The sequence below is a fragment of the Bos taurus genome, chromosome 28, assembly GCF_002263795.3.
Source record: "Bos taurus isolate L1 Dominette 01449 registration number 42190680 breed Hereford chromosome 28, ARS-UCD2.0, whole genome shotgun sequence".
Taxonomy (NCBI): Eukaryota; Metazoa; Chordata; class Mammalia; order Artiodactyla; family Bovidae; genus Bos; species Bos taurus.
This window is the reverse complement of record NC_037355.1, coordinates 37535004-37551363: the sequence shown is the minus strand read 5'-3', so window position 1 is coordinate 37551363 and position 16360 is coordinate 37535004. Positions and strand designations below refer to the sequence as shown.

Sequence of the window (16360 nt, the reverse complement as noted above, 5' to 3'; positions counted from 1 at the left end):
AGCCATGAAATTAAAAGATGCTTGCTCCTTGGAAGAAACACTATAACCAGTCTAGACAGCATATTACAAAGCAGAGACACTACTTTGCCAATAAAGGTCCGTCTAGTCAAAGCTATGTTGTTTCCATTGGTCATGCATGGATGTGAGAGCTAGACTATAAAGAAAGCTGAGTGCCAAACAATTGATGCTTTTGAACTGTGGTATTGGAGAAGAGTCTTGAGAGTTCCTTGGACAGCAAGGAGATCAAAGCAATCAATCCTAAAGGAAATCAGTCCTGAATATTCATTGGTAGGATTGATGCTGAAGCTGAAACTCCAATACTTTGGCCACCTGATGTGAAGAATTTACCATTGGAAAAGACCCTGATGCTGGGAAAGATTGAAGGCAGGAGGAGAAGGGAACAACAGATGATGAGATGGTTGGATGGCATCACCGATTCGATGGACGTGAGTTTGAGCAAGCTCTGGGAGTTGGTGATGGCCAGGGAAGCTTGGCATGCTGCAGTCCATGGGGTCGCAAAGAGTTGAACACGATTGATCAACTGAACTGAACTGAAGCCTTGAATTTTTGGTTTGGTCTTACAAATGGAAAAACCTTGATAGCTTAAGTGTTGCAGCTGAGGGGCTCCTATCAGAGAGCGTGAAAGGTATGTTTTAAAGAGCCCCATCTCAGCCCTGGAATCCCCTGAGACTGAATGCTTGTTCCTTTAATCAACCTTCTCAGTTTGTCACCCTAAACCTGTTTCTTTTAAAAGATTTTCTGCTTTGGTCCTATAGGTGATTATTTTGAAACTTTCCTTTTACGATGGATTTTTCTTAACATGTGAAGTCCAGTTGCTAATGACACAACTACAATGCCAGACATACACCCTGCACAACACACACAGGCACATACAGCACCAAGTTACGCAGCCCTGAGAAGACATGCCAGTTACACTGAAATAACTTCATGTATATTACTTCAGTTCTCAAATTGTCTATTCCCTTATTTTAAAATGGAAGGTATTCTAGTTACACTATGATTTTGTTAAAGAAATAAATCATAAAGTTTTATAAAGTGGCTGGTTGTGTAACAAAAGATGCTGATCATTACTACCCCAATTTCTTCCCTTCTTTCCCTGGTTAATTAATAAATATTACAAAATATATTCATAAATACTGATTCTTTATCAGCTTGATACTGTGCTCCTGAATATTTAAGCTAAGCTGTACATCTAACTAAGATTATTTGAATTCTATGATTTGCACATTGGAGTTGTACTTTAAATTTGCAAACAACTTGTGGCCACATAAGATGATACTTATAGTAGAATCATTAAGCCTAAGATTATTTTTCATTTCTTCAGGAAAAAACTTTCTATTTCCATTCTATTGAAACATGATTTATATGATTATTATGCAAAATGAATATGATTAATTAAACATAGTAATCACTTTTGACTCTTATTTTTTTAATCCAAGATAGCTGAATAAACATGTAAATATGGGAGTCACATGCTCAGAAGTAAAAACTGAAAACCTAGATCAACAGGAAAGGAGTGTAGGGAAAGAATGTGAAATTTGTTAGGCAAGGGGGGGTCAGATATTCTGCACTTTAGAAGTCAGATATTCTGCATTTTAAATGTCACCACCATCAAAATGAATAATGGCTGAAAAAAATAAAATGTCTTGGCAATCAAGGCCACTGAAATTTTTAAAAAGAGAAATTTCAATGAACTGAGAGTTCGTTCAAGCCAGAATGTAAAGAGTTAAATTTGATAGAGAACCATTAGTGACACTGCTACTGCTGCGGCTAAGTCACTTCAGTCGTGTCCCACTCTGTGTGACCCCATAGGTGGCAGCCCACCAGGCTCCCCCGTCCCTGGGATTCTCCAGGCAAGAACACTGGAGTGGGTTGCCATTTCCTTCTCCAGTGCGTGAAAAGTGAAAGTCAAGTCTCTCAGTCGTGTCCGACCGACTCTTAGAGACCCCATGGACTGCAGCCTACCAGGCTCCTCCGCCCATGGGATTTTCCAGGCAAGAGTACTGGAGTGGGGTGCCATTGCCTTCTCCAATTAGTGACACTATCTGGGTGTAATTTTAAAGTCTGGCAAAGAGGGGAAGGAGTGGAAGGCATTAGGTTGTAACTAGACATCTCAGTAGACACTTCGAAGAGATTTTCATGGCAAAAGAAAATTATTTATAAATTTACCCTTGATAAAAACCAAAGAAAGATCTCAGTGTCAAAAAAAGGAAACAAGATAAATACCTGGATTGGGGGACAAGTATAGGGATGAAGGGCAATTATGGAGGGTTAAGCTCTAGTATAGAGCTGGAATATAGGCTCTAGTATAAGCCTGGAGAATCCAAGTATAGTCCATGGGGTTGCAAAGAGTCGAATGTGACTGAGTGACTTTCACTTTCACAAGCTCTCGTGAGGATGCTAGACAGGTCTTCTTCCAACAACAGTAGACTGTCTTATCGATGACAGATATTCACAGTCACCTCACTCCATGGAAGGAGTGCATGTTCACTAGGTTTGACCATGTGACTTGCTTTGCCCAATGACATGTGAACAGCTATATACTCTGAGAGAAGCATTAAAAGCTAATAGAGAGGAGGAGAGGGTGAGATGTATGGAAAGAGTAACATGGAAACTTGCATTACCATATGTAAAATAGATAGCCAACAGGAATTTGCTGTATGGCTCAGGAAACTCAAACAGGGGCTCTGTATCTACCTAGAGGAGTGGGATTTGGGGAGGGAGATGGGAGGGAGGTTCAAAAGGGAGGGGATATATGTATACTTATGGCTGATTCATGCTGAGGTTTGACAGAAAACAACAAAATTCTGTAAAGCTATTATCCTTTGATTAAAAAAAATATTTTTTTTGTAAAATGAGATAATCCATGTTATATAGTTAACATATCTGGCACAAAATTTAAGAAAAAAGCTAACAGGTTTGAATCCATCTTCTCTTTCCCTATGGCCGGAAAATCAGCATGTCCCATTATAGCAGCTACTTTAGGAATGAGAAGACATGTAGACAGAGCTAAGCAGAGCTGTGTAGAGCAGACACAGCAGAGAAGAAACAAACAGATGTGAATAGATGCCATTGTGCAACGTAAATAAGAAAAAAATGATGAGCCACTGTGATTTGGGGAGTAATTAACAGACAAAATTGATCATTAAGCCAACTCAAGGACAGATACTCAGAAAGACTTACAAGAGATCCTGCCTCCTTTCCCACCTCCCCCTGGCACAGATAAAATTTCCCATTTTTCCATAGGCACAGATTATTTTACTTAGGATATTCATGTCGGCATACAAAATGCCTTTACTGAGATATTATTAACGTATCATAATATTCACCTTTTGAAAGTGTATAAGATATTATTAACATATATAAAATTCATCTTTTGAAAGTATACAATTCAATTTCCTTCTTTCAGTGTATTTAGAGTGGTACAATTACCACTATTTAATTGTAGAATATTTTTATCCCTCAAAGCAACCTTGTATTCTTAAACAGCCACGTTTCCCCCTGCTTCCTAGTCCTAGACAATCACTAATCTAATTTTTGTTTCTGTATATTTGCCTATTCTTGACCTTTCATATTAACGGAAATATACAATATGTCAGTATGTGGTCTTCTGTGCCTGGTTTCTTTCATTTATCCTAATAGATGAACCTCAATAACATTAGGAACTCTCTTTTAGGACAAGACAGAAACAGCTTTTTTGATGTTAGCTTTTTTTTTTTTTTAACTATCTGTCAAGCTTGTGTGTGTATATATATAGTCATATATATAGTTACATATATATTTACCTGAGCCAGAAGTATTACTATTCCCATATTTCAGACCAAGAAACTAAGGCTCAATGATTTAATTCAATTCCTAATGTTTCATAGCTATTAAGTACCAGCATCAGTATAAAAACCCAAGTCAGTTTGACTCCAGCTTCCATGCTTTTTTCCTATCACATAACCTTATATGAATTTCAAAGGTTATTTCTCTAAAAATGTCAGTTATCTAAGGATATTAAATTGGATGGTGGATATCCTTCAACTTTATGCCATGAGCCTTTCTACATTGTCTTGCACCAAAAAAGAAACACAAGAGAATGGCACTGTGCTTTCTAAACAGGCAAGGAAATTTAAAAAGCAGATAAAAAGTCAAAAGTAGTTAACAAAAGGAGCCTGTCTGGATACTGAAATGTAATCCACTTCCCCCAATCAATTATTCCTTACATAAAAGAATACTAAATAGAAGGTTCTTGTCTATTGTTTTTAATTATTTCCAAGTTTACACTGGTATGACATATAAAAAGACATAATAGAATAAGTCTAAAGAATCTCAAACTAATTTTCAGGAGCACAAGTCTAATCTCAAACGGAGCATCCCTGTGATCTCTGAACAGCTAAATTCTCACTCAGTCAATAAAGGTTATTGTGCTCTATTAAAGAGCTTAGTGTTCATGGTAATACACAGCTTCCTAAGTATTTAGAATCCGTGTTATCACTTTTAGATTCATTATGCATTTAAAAAATGTATTGTTCAAATCCCAAAGAAAATTTGATTGGAGAATTCTGCAATTAGGTTTAACCAATAGTTGCTTTCTTTATCCCTCCTTATATCACTGAATTATTGGCCTTAATACAGTTTCAGATGCCTCAGAATCACTGTAAACTCTACTAGTCTTGGACCCCATAACTAATTAGCAGTTAAATTCAACTTTCTCAAAGGTTTTTAAATCATTCCATGCACTCCTTTCCTGTCCCCTCATCTCAATTTTGATCTTTCTCGTCTCTGCTCCCTAACAGATCTTTCAATTGGTTTTCACTTTTATTTCATATATGTGTTGCTAAATTATCTCACGAAAGCAATTTTTAAAAAGTGTTTTATTTTTTATTGGAGTATAGTTGATTAACAACTACATTGGTTATGTTCATTTCAGGTATACAGCAAAGTGATTCAGTTATACATGTACATGTATTTATTCAAGTTATTTTACCATTTAGATTATTTCAGAGTGCTAAGCAGAGTCCCCTGTGCTATACAGTAGATCATTTTTGGTTATCTATTTTAAATGCAGCAGCATGTACATGTCAATCCCAAACTCCAAATGTATCTGTCCCCACTCCTTCCCCACTATTAATCATAAATTCAGTCTCTGTTTTGTAAATAGGTTCATTTCTATCATTTTTTAGAATCTGCATATAAGTGATATGATACTTGTATCTCTGACATACTTGGTATGATCATCTCCAGATCCACCCATGTTGCTACAAATGACACTCTTGCATTCTTTTTAAGATCTGAGTAATAGTCTATTATATTTATGTACCACATATTCTTTATCCGTTCATCAATGGACATTTTGGTTGTTTCCATGTCTTGGCTGTTGTAAATAGTGCTGCAGTGACCAATGGAGTACAGGGATCCTTTCAAATTATGGTTTTCTCCAGATATGTGCTCAGGAATGGTATTGTTGGATCATATGGTAGCTCTATTTTTAGTTCCTTAAGGAACCTCTATACTGTTCTCCATAGTTGCTGTATCAATTTACATTCTCACTAACAGTGTAGGAAGGTTCCCTTTTGTCCACACACTTTTGTCCAAAATTTACTGTTTGTAGACTTTTTGATGATGGCCATTCTGACTGGTGTGAGGTGATATCTCATTGTAGTTTTGATTTGCATTTCTCTAATGATTAGTGATATTGAGCATCTTTTCATGTGTCTCTTGCTCATCTGTATGTCTTCTTTGGAGAAATATCTATTTAGGTCTTCTTGCCATCTTTTGATTGGGTTTTTTCTTTTCTGATACTGAACTGCCATAAGCTGTTTGTAAATTTTGGAAATTAAGTCCTTGTTGGTGACATCATTTGCAAATATTTTCTGTGAGTTGCTTTTTACATTTTTTATGGTTTCCCTTGCTGTCCAAAAGCTTTTGAGTTTAATTAGGTCCCATTTGCTCATTTTTGTTTTTATTAATATTTCCGTTACTCTGGGAGATGAATCAAAAAATTCACTGCTGCAATTTATGCCAAAGAGTGCTTTGCCTATATTTTCCTGTAAGATGTTGTATAATATCCAGTCTTATATTTATGTCTTTAATCCATCTTGAGTTTATGTTTGTGAATAGTGCTAAAGAATGCTCTAATTTCGCTGTTTTATGTGCAGCTGTCCAGTTTTCCTAGAACCATATTTTGGAAAGACTGTCTTTTCTCCATCATGTAGTCTTGCCTCCATTGTTGTAGATTAATTGACCACAGGAGTGTGGATTTATTCCTAGGCTTTCTGTCCTGTTCTATTGTTGATGTATATGTTTTTCATAGTATTCTCATATATTCCTTATAATTCTATAAAATTGGTAGTAATATGCTATTCTAAATGTAGCTATTTGAGTCTTTATTTTCTTAGCCAATCTAAAGATTTGACAATTTTGATCTTTCCAAAGAATCAACTATTGTGGGATTTTTTCCCCGAAATGTTTGATGTACTCTTTGTTATCCCTTTCCTTGCTGTTCAAGATGCTCTTTGTCTCTGACTTTTGGCAGTTTGGTTATAATCGATCTCAGTTTGGGTCTCTTTGGATTCATCACACTTGAAGTTCATTGAGCTTCCTGTATCTGTATATTCATTTCTTCCCTCAGATTTCAGAAGTTGTTTTTGTTTTTTTTTTTAACCATTATTTCTTATATAAGCTGACTCTTTATCGCTCTTCTCCTCTGGAACTCCCATAATGCATATATTAATCTTCTGGATGGTGCTATGTAAGTCTCTTAGATTCTGTTCATTTGTTTTCATTCTTTTTTTTTTTTTGCTCCTCAGATTTGACCATTTAAATGACCTGTCAAAGTTTGGTGATGCTTTTTCTGCCTATTTAAGTCCCATATTGAATTTCTCTAGTGAATTTTTCAATTCAGTTATTGTATTTTACCTCTGTAATTTCTGATTATTTTTAAATAATTCATGTCTTTGCTGATAACATCATTTTGTTCATATATAACTTTCCTTATTTATTTTAGTTCTTTATGTTTTCCTTTAGCTTTTTGAGCATATTTATGACAGTAGTTTTAAAGTCTTTATCTAGTAAGTCTAATGCCTTTGTTTCTCCAGGGGCTGTTGCTGAGAATTATTTTTTCCCTTTTAATGTGTCATACATTCCTGCATCTTTGTAAGCCTTGTAATATTTTATTGAAAAGTAGGTATTTGTAATGAAGGAGGGCATGGCAATCCCCTCAAGTTATTTTGAGTGCAGAATCCCATGGACCGTGGACAGAAGAGCCGGGTGGGCAATAGTCCATAGGGTCACAAAGAGTCAGACATGACTACAGTGACTAGGTACACACACAGATACTTGTTAAAACAAAACAACGACAACAAAACAGTTACCTTTCCTGGTCTTTACAAACTGACTCCATGCAGAGGAAGAAAGTCACTCATCAGCCTAGTATGAAGGCTTAGGTTCTTCTATGGGGTTTTCTAGGTATTTGTACACAAGTATTTTTAAATATAATACATTAAGAGTCCCATCCTTGTTTTTTCTTGGGGCTTTAGCTGTCTATTGTATTCTTTAATAAGGAATTTCTTGTCTCAGGAGTCTACATGTCTGTAACTATTTTGCAGTTTTCATGAGCCATGCCTGCTGCTTCCTGTGCTTCCTCTTGCCTGAGATCCAAGCTGCTTTTTTGGGGGGAGGGGCTGTCTCAACTCCAGTGTAGGTTAAAGAGACCAATCTCTAAGGCTATTTAGATTATAATGTTGCAAATTCAGTCCTCTCTGGTCTCTCTGGTTCACTGAAGGGAACTGGAGACAATCACCATTTCCTCCCAAGTGGGCTTCTGCATTATGCTGAGAATGGAAGTAGGCAAGGGCAAATAAAACTGCCACAAAATTCCACACCATTTCAAACTTGGCCTTTTCGTGACTGGGTGTTCACCTAGTTACTGCGGATCTTTGACTGATTTCCAGAATTCTTATACAGTTATTTTAGTTAGTTTCTAATTGTTTTTTAAATCCTATGGAGGAATGTTGTTGATGTCATTCTACCTTTTGACTCTTATGTACTGAAAAAATATATTTTTTTCCCACACCTAACACAGTTGATGCTTCTCCCTATGTCAATGGCTATATTTCATCTTATAATTTATTCATTTTCTATTTTTTATTATTACTCTTGTCACCATCTAAAAGCACAGAAAAGTTGCTTCCTTCACACAACATATAACTCAGTGCTGGACTCTCACTAGGCACTCAATTTTAGCTTGATAAATTGAGCACAATAGAAAAGCAAGCCTAAGTGTGTAGACATTCCATCGTCTGGCACCATGAGCACCGTCACCATTTTCCCTAGCTGTCCAATCACAGCATTGCTTTGGGCTGTGTGCCAATAGTTGGGTATGTGCACAGAAAACCCCACAGTGATCCTGTGGAAATTCTGTAGCTGGTATATTGTTATGTTAGCAGACTGTTTTTGGAAATTGCAGCCGGCACCGTGCATCCGCTCAGAAGGAAAATGAGCACCGCTTCTCTACAATGCCTGTAACCACATCCCTTCCCTCAGTGAAAAGTGGGTATTTATTCAGAGAGAGAAGGTAGCATTGCTCCTATTGTTGATGTGGCCTATTCAAGAGATTCTAGGAACAGCTCTGGCATTTTCGAGAATAAGGGGGGAAAAACGGGCACTAAATACATATGTCTTTCAATGTAGAGTTTAAAGTAAAAGATTGCTGGATGTAAATTAATTCCTGTTACCTGAGATAATAGGGAGAAAAGAAAGTGAAAGGGATACCATGCTTGGTTTTCATTACCACTCACAGGAGTCCTTCTGAAGAAAGACGTTAAATGTCTCCCTTGAGGTGTCTGCTGTCCTCCTAATTGAATTAGTCAAGTAGAAATGCACGTTATTTGGACACGGATACCCAAGGGGAATTGCTATAAAGTGGATATGTCCGATAACCCATTAGAAAATACTGTATTAAGTAGCCTCTATAATAAGACAATATCTTTAAGGAAGAAGACTTACTGAAAGTCAGCAGAAATTGTCTAAATCTCTTTCTGTATCTCTCTTCCCTCTAAAACAAAAATAACTGGACTGTTAATTGTCACTTATGTACTCTGGATCTGTTTTTCACAGAAAGTGAATTTCATCATTGAACTAATGTATTTTAAGAATCTCCTTTGTTTAATATCCATCTTGTTATGTATGCATCTATTTGTGTCAGGCATATATCCATCATAAATTATGTTGAATATTTTGTTTTCTAAGTCCCAGGTTTTGGTGTTCCCAGTATTTTTCAAATATTTAGCAACTCCTTTTTTATAGTTACCAAAGACATATGAAGAATTAGGCCAAGGTTAATTTTAAAATGCAAAATATTACAATTACATGGAAATGAGAGACTGTATTTGTTCTAGTAAATATATATATGTGTGTGTGTGTATATGTGTGTGTATAAATTCAAATATGATTTTATTCCTGCAGTCCACTCTTATTAAGTAGGTTGCCCTTTTTGACATGTACATACCCGCTCACATAGCAGGTGCTCAGAATTTATTTGCTGAATCAATCCATCATAATTTGGCTCCAAATTCTAAGAAATATGCAAAACTCAATTATTAATAAAATCCTCTCAGTTTTAATTTCCCCTAACATTATGTTCGGAGAAGGCAATGGCACCCCACTCCAGTACTCTTGCCTGGAAAATCCCATGGACGGAGGGGCCTGGTGGGCTGCAGTCCATGGGGTCATGAAGAGTCAGACACGACTGAGCGACTTCACTTTTACTTTTCATTTTCATGCATTGGAGAAGGAAATGGCAACCCACTCCAGTGTTCTTGCCTGGAGAATCCCAGGGACGGCAGTGCCTGGTGGACTGCCGTCTATGGGGTCGCGCAGAGTCGGACACGACTGACGCGACTTAGCAGCAGCAGCAACATTATGTTAGCAACTTTTGAGGGGACAAGATTAGACTTACTTGGGGTGTGTGTGTGTGTGTATGGATATACACATATTTTGTAGATAAGATGCCATTTGAATGAGATCAGAGGAATAACATTAGCAAATGCCTTCAGAATGCTCATGCTCTCTCAATAGTTCAGGTGGGGTGGTAACCAGTGCGAACTAGATGCCAGAAAGGAATTTTAGCAAGGCTGAACAGAAGGTAGGAAAGGAGAAAGTTGAGTTCTGGTTCCTAAAGGAGCCTGGAGGCCCTCTCGGCTCTGAACAGAGAGGTCTGGGGATCATGGCAGAAGAGAGACAGCTGCAGACCCAGGGCACTGGAAGGCTAGGAACTGTGTGGGCAGCAGTTTGGGGAATGGGCCAGGCCCAGCTATCCAAGCAGAGGCCCCTGATAAGCTGAACAGGGCAGGGGAAACCAAGTAGGGAGCCTAGAGTCTCTCATATCAGATAATAAGTATAATTTCTAGGAACTAGAGTAAAGACAATTTCAGGAAGCATAACTATGGTGAAAAGGAAGGTTGTGGAAGCTGAGACTGAGCAGTGGTGGCCAATGAGCCTAAGGCTAAGGGTAGAATAATGACTGTAGCTAAACGTCACTGAGCCCTCTCACTCAAAGAGCTTAGCTCCACCCATCTGGATTCTATGCACCATCTGCATCTGCCACAAAATTATGAGCTTTCTCCGTAAAGTACTATCTGGTGCCCACAGGCTTCCGATAAACCGTACCCTGGGGACGCAAAATCCCTCTAGTTTTAAAGTACTGCTGAACTCTTCAATATGTCTTTGTCATGACCACTATTAAATAATGGCCATTCTTTTTTATTGAACATGCTTTATACATGCTATATGCTTTATACATACCATCTCATATTATCCTTTTAATACTTTCTGGTGAGACAAGAAGATTGAAGGCTTAAGGGGTTCAGCCACTTGTTTAAGTTCCCCAGGTCTTGAGAAAGAAAAGTGAAAGTGAAGTTGCTCAGTCCTGTCCGACTCTTTGCGACCCCATGGACTGTAGCCTATCAGGCTCCTCCATCCATGGGATTTTCCAGGCAAGAGTGCTGGAGTGGATTGCCATTTCCTTCTCCAGGGGATCTTCCCAACCCAGGAATCGAACCTGGGTCTCCTGCATTGCAGGCAGAAGCCTTACCGTCTGAGCCACCAGGGAAGACCCAGGCCTTGAGAAGTGAACCCTAAAAGCTAGAAGCTTATTAATATTTTCAGTAAAAGGATAACTTCCAATAAGATCCAAGTAGATTGGTAGAAACCTTCAAGCTTTGGAGCCAGATCAAGCTGAATGAAACTTCTAGCTTTTAGGGTTCAGGCCATGAGAAGTGAACCCTAAAAGCTAGAAGTTTCATCCAGCTTGATCTGGCTCCAAGGCTTGAAGGTTTCTACCAATCTACTTGGATCTTATTGGAAGATATCTTTTTACTGAAAATATTAATAAGTTAATCCTAAAAACATTGAAAGAGAAATTTTTAGAAAGAATCTCAGAAACCCATGGGCCTTGTTTTATGCTGTGCCTTGTTACACCATAGAATTTAAGGCCTACATCTCAGAATCAGTCTGTAAAGAAGTCAGAGGGAGGCTGGCTCAGAGCAGAATATACACACGTCTCTAGGAACCTCTTCTTCAGCATCCTGAAAAGGCAGAACCAGGGCCCAGTTTTACAAAATTGACTAAATGGAATGGGATGAAAGCAATTACCTTGCCATTCATTGCATTTCTTAGTATGCAGAGTTAAAGATACCAGGAAAGAACTCCTGTTTTGTTTAACCATAACCAAGAAAGTAATTATGAGATAACAGTAACAGTGATGATACACATTCTTTTAACTTTTTAAAATTTAATTTTATTTTTAAACTTTACAATATTGTATTAGTTTTGCCAAATATTGAAATGAATCCGCCACAGGTATACCTGTGTTCCCCATCCTGAACCCTCCTTCCTCCCTTCTTTTCACTTTCTAATCTGAACTACTATGTCAATAGTAGTTTAGTTCAATTAGTTCAGTTTGAACTAATATGTATACAACATACATGAGCATATGTTCCCATGCCAGAGCTGGCCATGCCTCTTGTCCATTCAGGAAGCCAAGGCCAGGTGCCCAGAGAAGGCAGCAAGACTCCTAAGCATTCAGGGACCACAATCTCCACACTCATAACCAGCTCATTACTTGTTCTGCACACTCACTCCTATTCTAACTATGGCCTAGAAATGATCATACCGTGAAGCTTCTGTCTTGATCAGTTTAATCATCCAGGCTCTTCACAGAATATCCTACATTCCCCCCAAAAGAGACAGTATCTGCCTCTTGAAATGCTACCCATCTTTGAAGGTCTGTTTTAAATGCTTCTGAATCTGACATTTTGGATCCTTCTTTGACCTACTCTGTGGGCCTGGGTTTCTTAACAGCATAGAACACAGGCTTTTTGTGTCTGATAAGTGTTGTATTTCTGGTATCTCAGAACCCGGTACACACAGATGCTCAATTAACGTGTACAGCACAAAAAGAAGGGGAAAATAAAAGGAAAAAGAAAAACCTGGAAGAAATGAAGACAGGAACAAAAGAGGGCAGGAGGGCAGGAATAAAGCAAGGGGACATGTCTCCTTCTACTTCAGAACCGATTTTGAAAAGCAAAATGAAAAAGAACTCAACAGGACTTACCAAAGAATAGATGTAATGAGTCATAGATGTGTTCATTCATTTCACAAAGATCCTGAAGTCTTCCAGACTCAATGACCTAGAGCTTCTCTTCCTTATCTATAAGAAATCTTAGTTATAGGAAGAAGTTAGGAGCCTTGTTTGTTCTTCTCTCTCATCATCACATTGGCATTGATTTTAATACATGGGTATTATCTACCTACCTACCTACCTGCCTATCTATTTCTCCATCCACCATCTATCTATTCATCTCTCCCTCACCCTTCCCCATGCCCTTGCAGTTCCACCAGAACAATAGTGATCAGAATAGCTACTTCTTCCAGGCTTGCTGAAGATTCAATTAGATGCAATAAATCTAAAGCTCCATCCGATATTCCGCAAAGCATTTCCCAGTAGCTGCAGTGCCTGAAGTCATTCTATTCTTGGCTATAATTCAGCACCCTTCTCACATAATTCTCTGCCTAGGAGATATCTGTCAGGTCTTTTTGTGTCACTTGTCTTCTGTTGGACAATGCCAACATATCCATAGAAATTCCCTTCCCAATGTGGAGATTAAAAAAGGAGGGAGAGGATAATAACTGTTTTTCAAAGTGAAGCAAGTCTAGGTCACACTGAAGGTTTCTAAAAGGTAACCTCAATAACTCAGTCGCTTAGCCATCCTCTCTCTGAAAGTCAGACATGTACATTCATGAGAACTATTTTATATCTCAGCTCAGTTATTAAACCTGCTGCCACAGCCATCAGCCTTTCCTTCATAAGAGATGAGCACTGTCACGTCTCTCCAGGGCAGTCTGGTGGAGGGAGGCTGCCCTTAGAATCACATAGCTGAGGCTTGAATCTTGGTTCTGATACTAGCCACAGATTCTGGTGCGAGGCCACGTGACCATTATTTAGTTCAGTTTTCTTATCTATACAAAGGGGATTCTAATACTTCATAGATTATTCTGAGGATTAAATGTGATTGCCTTAGTCATATATTGAAACCAGGAGCAGCATACAGTAGCTACTGTGAAAACGTTCACCATTTTCCTTAGGAGTTATGTGGTCACAGTGTTATTAGTTGCTCAGTCGTATCCAACTCTTTGTGGCCCCACAGACTGTAGCTGGCCAGACCCCAGCTGTCCATGGAATTCTCCAGGCAAGAATACTGGAGTGGGTTGCCATGCCCTCCTCCAGAGGATCTACCCCACCCAGGGATTGAATCTGACTCTCCTGCATTGGCAGCTGGATTCTTTACCCTCTGAACCACTAGGGAAGCTCCATGTGGTCACAGAACAATTATAACATGTATAATATCATATATGAAATGAGTCGCCAGTCCAAGTTCGAGGCATGATACTGGATGCTTGGGGCTGGTGCACTGGGAAGAACCAGAGGGATGGTAAGGGGAGGGGGGAGGGAGGAGGGTTCAGGATGGGGAACACGTGTATACCTGTGGCAGATTCATGTGGATATATGGCAAAACCAATACAATATTGTAAAGTTAAAAAATTAAATAAAATAAATTAAATTAAATAATAAAAGGGACCTACTGTATAGCACATAGAACTCTGCTCAGTGTTATGTGGCAGCCTGGATGGGAGGGAAGTTTCTGTGGGGAGAACAGATACATATGTACGTATGGTTGAATCCCTTTGCTATTCACCTGAAACTATCACAACATGGTTAATTGGCTATACCCCCATACAAAATTAAAACATTAATTTTTTTTTTTAATTTTAAAAAATGTGACCTAGAGGGATGGGATGGGGAGGGAGGTGGGAGGGGGGTTCAGGATGGGGAACACATGTACACCCATGGCAGATTCAAGTCAATGTACGGCAAAACCAAGACAATATTATAAAGTAAAATAAATAAATAAATAAATAATGTGGATCCAAAATAAATAAATAAATAAATATTAAAAATAAATAAAAAAATATGATATTCAAGACACACACATATATTCACAGAAAGATCATATTATTGATACTTGTTTGCTTGAAATCTAGTTAAATTTAACTCCAGTTATCCTTCTCTGCCAAGGAGGAAAAAAAATAAAATCAAACATACTCACAATGAAGGATAAATTCTTCCCTCAACATACACTGAGCCCCATAACAGTGGAAGGGCCAGGGCTCTCTAGTGGCATATGAGAGTTATGAGTCATGTGGGTCACTAATGTGTGTTCTGCTGCCCTGACCTCCTGTTTCCTTTAGATCAGAGAGTCTGGGACCTGGGGGCCTCTGCTGCAGGTGCACAGGCTTCCCCCTCTGAAGGCAAGCCACCTTCCTGGGATGATTCCTGGGTACACCTCTTCCTTAGGCCCCACAATCCTCCTTCCACCTCCCAGGATTGCAAATTACTTTTGGATCAAGGGAAAGCATCTCCTATTTCTACTTGATTCCCTCAGAGGAACTCTGCCTCAAAAATCTTCATCACAGATTTGGTAGCTTGGAGAAGATAAAATTAGGAACAAAGGCATCTTGTAGGTCAGGAAGCCCAGAGCCTGTGACCTTCTCAAGTGAGAAAAAGAGGACATGCATAAACATAAATTATCTCAGAGTTTCTCCTGCTATAATAGTAATTGCAAATATTTGAATAGCTAACATTTAGTGAGCATCATGATGAGCTCAAAAAAATACCAGCAGTCCTACAATTAGTGAGTAAACTTAACAATAAAGTGCAGCACTTGTATGCTTATAGAGCTCCTTCACACGCCATCTCACTTGGTTGTGTCCTCTGGGAAGCAAACACAAATGGGACAACGGTCCCCGTCTTTGATAAGTTTCGAAGGCTCTGCATAGTCAATCTGTGGGCTTGCCAGTTTGCATGTCCCTGGAGCTCTTGAAAGATACATCTCTATCTGGGCTTCCTCTGTGGTCAAATGCTCCAAGTCACGGTGTAGAATCCACACCCCAGCATCACACTCTTTTCCCCTTCCTGTCCCACCTCCTCATAGCATGGGTTGCTCTGTTAAATGGCTCTAAGTTCTGTGCCTAAACTGATACATCAACATTGTGCTAAAGTCTCAACTCCTTCCAGGAGGCCACACCGTGGTCCTCCCTGGGTCTCTTGAGGAGCTTTTCTTCAAGACCCTGACAACTCTTTCCACAAGGACACTCCTGTCTGCCACCTTGAGACTCTGCCTGTTCCTTAACGCCATCTCTTGGTTTCCAGGTCTGGGATCCACTGACCCCACCTGCCTGCTGGATTACCATTCATCATCCAACTTCTTCCAGCTTCCTAGCCTTCACTGCCTACCTGTTTCCTTTTAGTTTATTTCTAGGGCCTGGTGTGCCTTGTCCGGTAATTCTCTATCTCATTTAGCCCTTTGTCTAGCTGGTCACAATCAGAGGAGTCCACTTCCATTAGAAGGTAGATGTTGACACTGACTTCTTCCCAACAGAACCTATCAAAGGTTCAAAGAAAGGAACCTGGAAATAGCTTCATGGCTCCTCTTCCCCCACACCCAAGTGCTTCTCATGATGCATACCTTCTTCAGGGAAGAAGAGCTGGAGGGCTCTATCTCTTAGTCCATGATCTAAGGGGTGGTATTTGAGCTGAAAAGAATGTTATTCCAAAGGTAGTCAGGGTTGTTGTACCAAACAGGAGAGACAGAAGTGGGAGAAGAGGAGGACTAGACAGAGGCTAAAGGGCTTGGATCATTCATCAAACAGATATGCCAGAGGCAGGTGCCTAGCAGTGAAGGCAAGAACAAGGCAGGTCAAGGGAAAGGAATAGTGGGTAGGGCCAATGAAGTCA

General features: G+C 39.1%; 1 protein-coding gene and 1 non-coding gene across 7 annotated transcripts in view; both read right to left on the bottom strand.

Moving 5' to 3' along the window:
- Positions 1 to 16360, bottom strand: part of NRG3 (neuregulin 3) — a 1237517-nt gene that overhangs the window by 582384 nt on the left and 638773 nt on the right. The gene's annotated exons all lie outside the window — the stretch shown is intronic.
- TRNAC-GCA (transfer RNA cysteine (anticodon GCA)) lies at positions 11045 to 11116 on the bottom strand. The gene has a single exon. It is a non-coding gene; the product is annotated as a tRNA-Cys (tRNA).